The sequence below is a fragment of the Bufo gargarizans genome, chromosome 2 (assembly GCF_014858855.1).
Source record: "Bufo gargarizans isolate SCDJY-AF-19 chromosome 2, ASM1485885v1, whole genome shotgun sequence".
Classification (NCBI taxonomy): Eukaryota; Metazoa; Chordata; class Amphibia; order Anura; family Bufonidae; genus Bufo; species Bufo gargarizans.
This window is the reverse complement of record NC_058081.1, coordinates 642,436,673-642,444,591: the sequence shown is the minus strand read 5'-3', so window position 1 is coordinate 642,444,591 and position 7,919 is coordinate 642,436,673.

The window sequence follows — 7,919 nt, the reverse complement described above, 5'->3', positions numbered from 1 at the left end:
TTACTGTACATATACACACCTTTTTTGAAGCGAGAGGCATCACTAACCAAACACTGCCATGAAGACCAAGGAACTCTCCAAACAAGTAAGGGACAATATTGTTGAGAAGTACAAGTCAGGGTTAGGTTATAAAAAAATACCATCAAATCTATCAATAACAAATAGAAAGAACATGGCACAACAGCAAACCTGCAAAGAGACGGCCGCCCACCAAAACTCATGAACCGGGCAAGGAGGGCATTAATTCGAGAGGCAGCACAGAGACCTAAGGTAACCCTGGAGTAGCTGCAGAGTTCCACAGCAGAGACTGGAGTATCTGTACATAGGACGACAATAAGCCGTACGCTCCATAGAGTTGGGCTTTATGGCAGAATGGCCAGAAGAAAGCCATGACTTTCAGCAAAAAACAAAAAGGCATCTTATGAGTTTGCGAAAAGGCATGTGGGAGACTCCCAAAATGTACGGAGGAAGGTGCTCTGGTCCGATGAGACTAAAATTGAACTTTTCGGCATCAAAGAAAACGCTATGTCTGGAGCAAACCCAACACATCACAACTCCTAAAGAATACCATCCTCACAGTGAGACATGGTGGTGGCAGCATCGTGCTGTGGGGATGGGACTGGGAAACTGGTCAGAGTTTCGGGAAAGATGGATGGTGCTAAATACAGGGATATTCTTGAGCGAAACCTGTACAACTCTGTGAGTGATTTGAGGCTAGGACGGAGGTTCACCTTCCAGCAGGACAATGACCCCAAACAAACTTGAGGGGGTGATATGTAAATGTGTTGGAGTGGCCTAGTCAAAGCCCAGATCTCAATCCAATAGAAAATCTGTGGTCAGACTTAAAGATTGCTGTTCACAAGCGCAAACCATCCAACCTGAAGGAGCTGGAGCAGTTTTACAAGGAGGAATGGGCAAAAATCCCAGTGGTAAGATGTGGCAAGCTCATAGAGACTTATCCAAAGCGACTTGGAGCTGTGATTGCCGCAAAAGGTGGCTCTACAAAGTATTGACTTTAGGGGGGTGAATAGTCATGCACCTTTTCTGTTATTTTCTCCTATTTGTTGTATGCTTTACAATAAATAAAAAAACAAGCATCTTCAAAGTTGTGGGCATGTTCTGTAATTTAAATGATGCAAATCCTCAAACAATCCATGTTAATTCCAGGTTGTGAGGCAACAAAATATGAAAAAAGTCAAGGGGGTGAATACTTTTGCAAGGCACTGTATATTGGTGTAGTAGGATACAATATTATCATATGATTATATTGGTGCAGAAGTGATGCTTAGTATTCTGTATACTGGTGTAGTATTAGGCTAGGTCTACATGACGACATGTGTCGCGTAAAAAATTTGTCGCAAGAGAAATAGGGCACAACTACACTGCAACATGTGTCGTGCGACAATTTTTATAATGGTAGTCTGTGGTGTCGCACTGCGACATGTTGGTACTGCGATGTGACAGTTGCAGAAAAATCCATCTTGACTGGGTTTTTTGCGACTGTCGTGTCGCAGCCGCAGCATGTCGCAGTGTAACACCATAGACTACCATTATAAAAATTGTCACGCGACGTTGGTGCGACAAAATGTCGCCGTGTAGACCTAGCCTTATATTGTTGTAGTAGTGTAGAGCAGTATTATGATTATATTGGTGCAGTATTGCAGTATTATATGATTATATTGGTGTAGTAGTGTAGTATTATATGATTATATTGGTGTAGTAGTGATGCTTAGTATTCAGTAAACTGGTGTATTATTATATGAGTATACTGGTGTAGTAGTGTAGCGTAGTATTTTATCAGTATACTGGTGCAGTAGTATAGATAAGTATTATATGATTATATTGGTGTAGTAGTGTAGTATTATATGATTATATTGGTGAAGCAGTGTAGCGTAGTATTATATGATTATATTGGTGAAGCAGTGTAGCGTAGTATTATATGATTATACTGGTGTAGTAGTGTAGTATTATATGATTATATTGGTGTAGTAGTGTAGTATTTTATCAGTATACTGGTGTAGTAGTGTAGTATTATATGATTATATTGGTGCAGTAGTGTAGCGTAGTATTTTATCAGTATACTGGTGTAGTAGTGTAGTATTATATGATTTTACTGGTGTAGTAGTGTAGTATTATATGATTATATTGGTGTAGTAGTGTGGCGTAGTATATTATAAGTATACTGGTGTAGTAGTGTAGTATTATATGATTATATTGGTGTAGTATTATATGAATTTATTGGTGCAGTAGTGTAGCGTAGTATTTTATCAGTATACTGGTGTAGTAGTGTAGTATTATATGATTATACTGGTGTAGTAGTGTAGTATTATATTGGTGCAGTAGTGTAGCGTAGTATTTTATCAGTATACTGGTGCAGTAATATAGAGAAGTATTATATGATTATATTGGTAAAGCAGTGTAGCTTAGTATTTTATCAGTATACTGGTGTAGTAGTGTAGTATTATATGATTATATTGGTGTAGTAGTGATTCTTAGTATTCAGTATACTGGTGCAGTAGTATAGAGAAGTATTATATGATTATATTGGTGAAGCAGTGTAGTGTGGTATTTTATCAGTATACTGGTGCAGTAGTGTAGTATTATATGATTATATTTGGTGTAGTAGTGATGTTTAGTATTCCGTATACTGGTGTAGTATTATATGATTATACTGGTGCAGTAGTGTAGTATTGTATGAATATATTGGTGTAGTAGTGATGTTTAGTATTCAGTATATTGGTGCAGTAGTATAGAGAAGTATTATATGATTATATTGGTGAAGCAGTGTAGCATAGTATTTTATCAGTATAGTGGTGGAGTAGTATAGAGAAGTATTATATGATTATATTGGTGAAGCAGTGTAGTGTAGTATTATATGAATATATTGGTGTAGTAGTGATGTTTAGTATTCAGTATACTGGTGCAGTAGTATAGAGAAGTATTATATGATTATATTGGTGTAGTAGTGATGTTTAGTATTCAGTATACTGGTGTAGTAGTGTAGTAATATATGATTATATTGGTGTAGTAGTGATGCTTGGCATTTAGTATACTGGTGTAGTAGTGTAGTATTATATGATTATATTGGTGTAGTAGTGATGCTTAGCATTTAGTATACTGGTGTAGTATTATATGATTATATTGGTGTAGTAGTGATGTGTAGTATTCCATATACTGGTACAGTAGTATAGAGAAGTATTATATGATTATATTGGTGCAGTAGTGTAGTATTATATGATTATATTGGTGTAGTAGTGATGTTTAGTATTCAGTATACTGGTGTAGTAGTGTAGCATTATATGATTATATTGGTGTAGTAGTGATGCTTAGTATTCAGTATACTGCTGTAGTAGTGATGCTTAGTATTCAGTATACTGGTGCAGTAGTGTAGTATTATATGATTATATTAGTGAAGCAGTGTAGCGTAGTATTTTATCAGTATACTAGTGCAGTAGTGTAGTATTATATGATTATATTGGTGTAGTACTGATGCTTAGTATTCAGTATACTGGTGCAGTAGTGTAGTATTATATGAATATATTGGTGTAGTAGTGATGTTTAGTATTCAGTATACTGGTGTAGTATTATATGATTATATTGGTGTAGTAGTGATGCTTAGCATTTAGTATACTAGTGTAGTAGTGTAGTATTATATGATTATATTGGTGTAGTAGTGATGTTTAGTATTCAGTATACTGGTGCAGTAGTATAGAGAAGTATTATATGATTATATTGGTGTAGTAGTGATGTTTAGTATTCAGTATACTGGTGTAGTAGTGTAGTATTATATGATTAAATTGGTGTAGTAGTGATGCTTAGCATTAGTATACTGATGCAGTAGTGTAGTATTATATGATTATATTGGTGTAGTAGTGATGTGTAGTATTCCATATACTGGTGCAGTAGTATAGAGAAGTATTATATGATTATATTGGTGCAGTAGTGTAGTATATGATTATATTGGTGTAGTAGTGATGTTTAGTATTCAGTATACTGGTGCAGTAGTGTAGTATTATATGATTATATTGGTGTAGTAGTGATGTGTAGTATTCCATATACTGGTGCTGTAGTATAGAGAAGTATTATATTGGTGTAGTATTATATGATTATATTGGTGTAGTAGTGATGTTTAGTATTCAGTATACTGGTGTAGTAGTGTAGTATTATATGATTATATTGGTGTAGTAGTGATGCTTGGCATTTAGTATACTGGTGTAGTAGTGTAGTATTATATGAATTTATTGGTGCAGTAGTGTAGCGTAGTATTTTATCAGTATACTGGTGTAGTAGTGTAGTATTATATGATTTTACTGGTGTAGTAGTGTAGTATTATATGATTATATTGGTGTAGTAGTGTGGCGTAGTATATTATAAGTATACTGGTGTAGTAGTGTAGTATTATATGATTATATTGGTGTAGTATTATATGAATTTATTGGTGCAGTAGTGTAGCGTAGTATTTTATCAGTATACTGGTGTAGTAGTGTAGTATTATATGATTATACTGGTGTAGTAGTGTAGTATTATATTGGTGCAGTAGTGTAGCGTAGTATTTTATCAGTATACTGGTGCAGTAGTATAGAGAAGTATTATATGATTATATTGGTGTAGTAGTGATGCTTAGTATTCAGTATACTGATGTAGTAGTGTAGTATTATATGATTATATTGGTGTAGTAGTGATTCTTAGTATTCAGTATACTGGTGCAGTAGTATAGAGAAGTATTATATGATTATATTGGTGAAGCAGTGTAGTGTGGTATTTTATCAGTATACTGGTGCAGTAGTGTAGTATTATATGATTATATTTGGTGTAGTAGTGATGTTTAGTATTCCGTATACTGGTGTAGTATTATATGATTATACTGGTGCAGTAGTGTAGTATTGTATGAATATATTGGTGTAGTAGTGATGTTTAGTATTCCGTATACTGGTGCAGTAGTATAGAGAAGTATTATATGATTATATTGGGGAAGCAGTGTAGCGTAGTATTTTATCTGTATACATCAGTATACTGGTGCAGTAGTATAGAGAAGTATTATATGATTATATTGGTGAAGCAGTGTAGTGTAGTATTATATGAATATATTGGTGTAGTAGTGATGTTTAGTATTCAGTATACTGGTGCAGTAGTATAGAGAAGTATTATATGATTATATTGGTGTAGTAGTGATGTTTAGTATTCAGTATACTGGTGTAGTAGTGTAGTAATATATGATTATATTGGTGTAGTAGTGATGCTTGGCATTTAGTATACTGGTGTAGTATTATATGATTATATTGGTGTAGTAGTGATGCTTAGCATTTAGTATACTGGTGTAGTATTATATGATTATATTGGTGTAGTAGTGATGTGTAGTATTCCATATACTGGTACAGTAGTATAGAGAAGTATTATATGATTATATTGGTGCAGTAGTGTAGTATTATATGATTATATTGGTGTAGTAGTGATGTTTAGTATTCAGTATACTGGTGTAGTAGTGTAGCATTATATGATTATATTGGTGTAGTAGTGATGCTTAGTATTCAGTATACTGCTGTAGTAGTGATGCTTAGTATTCAGTATACTGGTGCAGTAGTGTAGTATTATATGATTATATTAGTGAAGCAGTGTAGCGTAGTATTTTATCAGTATACTAGTGCAGTAGTGTAGTATTATATGATTATATTGGTGTAGTACTGATGCTTAGTATTCAGTATACTGGTGCAGTAGTGTAGTATTATATGAATATATTGGTGTAGTAGTGATGTTTAGTATTCAGTATACTGGTGTAGTATTATATGATTATATTGGTGTAGTAGTGATGCTTAGCATTTAGTATACTAGTGTAGTAGTGTAGTATTATATGATTATATTGGTGTAGTAGTGATGTTTAGTATTCAGTATACTGGTGCAGTAGTATAGAGAAGTATTATATGATTATATTGGTGTAGTAGTGATGTTTAGTATTCAGTATACTGGTGTAGTAGTGTAGTATTATATGATTAAATTGGTGTAGTAGTGATGCTTAGCATTTAGTATACTGATGCAGTAGTGTAGTATTATATGATTATATTGGTGTAGTAGTGATGTGTAGTATTCCATATACTGGTGCAGTAGTATAGAGAAGTATTATATGATTATATTGGTGCAGTAGTGTAGTATATGATTATATTGGTGTAGTAGTGATGTTTAGTATTCAGTATACTGGTGCAGTAGTGTAGTATTATATGATTATATTGGTGTAGTAGTGATGTGTAGTATTCCATATACTGGTGCTGTAGTATAGAGAAGTATTATATTGGTGTAGTATTATATGATTATATTGGTGTAGTAGTGATGTTTAGTATTCAGTATACTGGTGTAGTAGTGTAGTATTATATGATTATATTGGTGTAGTAGTGATGCTTGGCATTTAGTATACTGGTGTAGTAGTGTAGTATTATATGAATTTATTGGTGCAGTAGTGTAGCGTAGTATTTTATCAGTATACTGGTGTAGTAGTGTAGTATTATATGATTATACTGGTGTAGTAGTGTAGTATTATATGATTATATTGGTGCAGTAGTGTAGCGTAGTATTTTATCAGTATACTGGTGCAGTAGTATAGAGAAGTATTATATGATTATATTGGTGTAGTAGTGATGCTTAGTATTCAGTATACTGATGTAGTAGTGTAGTATTATATGATTATATTGGTGTAGTAGTGATTCTTAGTATTCAGTATACTGGTGCAGTAGTATAGAGAAGTATTATATGATTATATTGGTGAAGTAGTGTAGTATTTTATCAGTATACTGGTGCAGTAGTGTAGTATTATATGATTATATTGGTGTAGTAGTGATGTTTAGTATTCCGTATACTGGTGTAGTATTATATGATTATACTGGTGCAGTAGTGTAGTATTGTATGAATATATTGGTGTAGTAGTGATGTTTAGTATTCAGTATATTGGTGCAGTAGTATAGAGAAGTATTATATGATTATATTGGTGAAGCAGTGTAGCATAGTATTTTATCAGTATAGTGGTGGAGTAGTATAGAGAAGTATTATATGATTATATTGGTGAAGCAGTGTAGTGTAGTATTATATGAATATATTGGTGTAGTAGTGATGTTTAGTATTCAGTATACTGGTGCAGTAGTATAGAGAAGTATTATATGATTATATTGGTGTAGTAGTGATGTTTAGTATTCAGTATACTGGTGTAGTAGTGTAGTAATATATGATTATATTGGTGTAGTAGTGATGCTTGGCATTTAGTATACTGGTGTAGTAGTGTAGTATTATATGATTATATTGGTGTAGTAGTGATGCTTAGCATTTAGTATACTGGTGTAGTATTATATGATTATATTGGTGTAGTAGTGATGTGTAGTATTCCATATACTGGTACAGTAGTATAGAGAAGTATTATATGATTATATTGGTGCAGTAGTGTAGTATTATATGATTATATTGGTGTAGTAGTGATGTTTAGTATTCAGTATACTGGTGTAGTAGTGTAGCATTATATGATTATATTGGTGTAGTAGTGATGCTTAGTATTCAGTATACTGGTGTAGTAGTGATGCTTAGTATTCAGTATACTGGTGCAGTAGTGTAGTATTATATGATTATATTAGTGAAGCAGTGTAGCGTAGTATTTTATCAGTATACTAGTGCAGTAGTGTAGTATTATATGATTATATTGGTGTAGTACTGATGCTTAGTATTCAGTATACTGGTGCAGTAGTGTAGTATTATATGAATATATTGGTGTAGTAGTGATGTTTAGTATTCAGTATACTGGTGTAGTATTATATGATTATATTGGTGTAGTAGTGATGCTTAGCATTTAGTATACTAGTGTAGTAGTGTAGTATTATATGATTATATTGGTGTAGTAGTGATGTTTAGTATTCAGTATACTGGTGCAGTAGTATAGAGAAGTATTA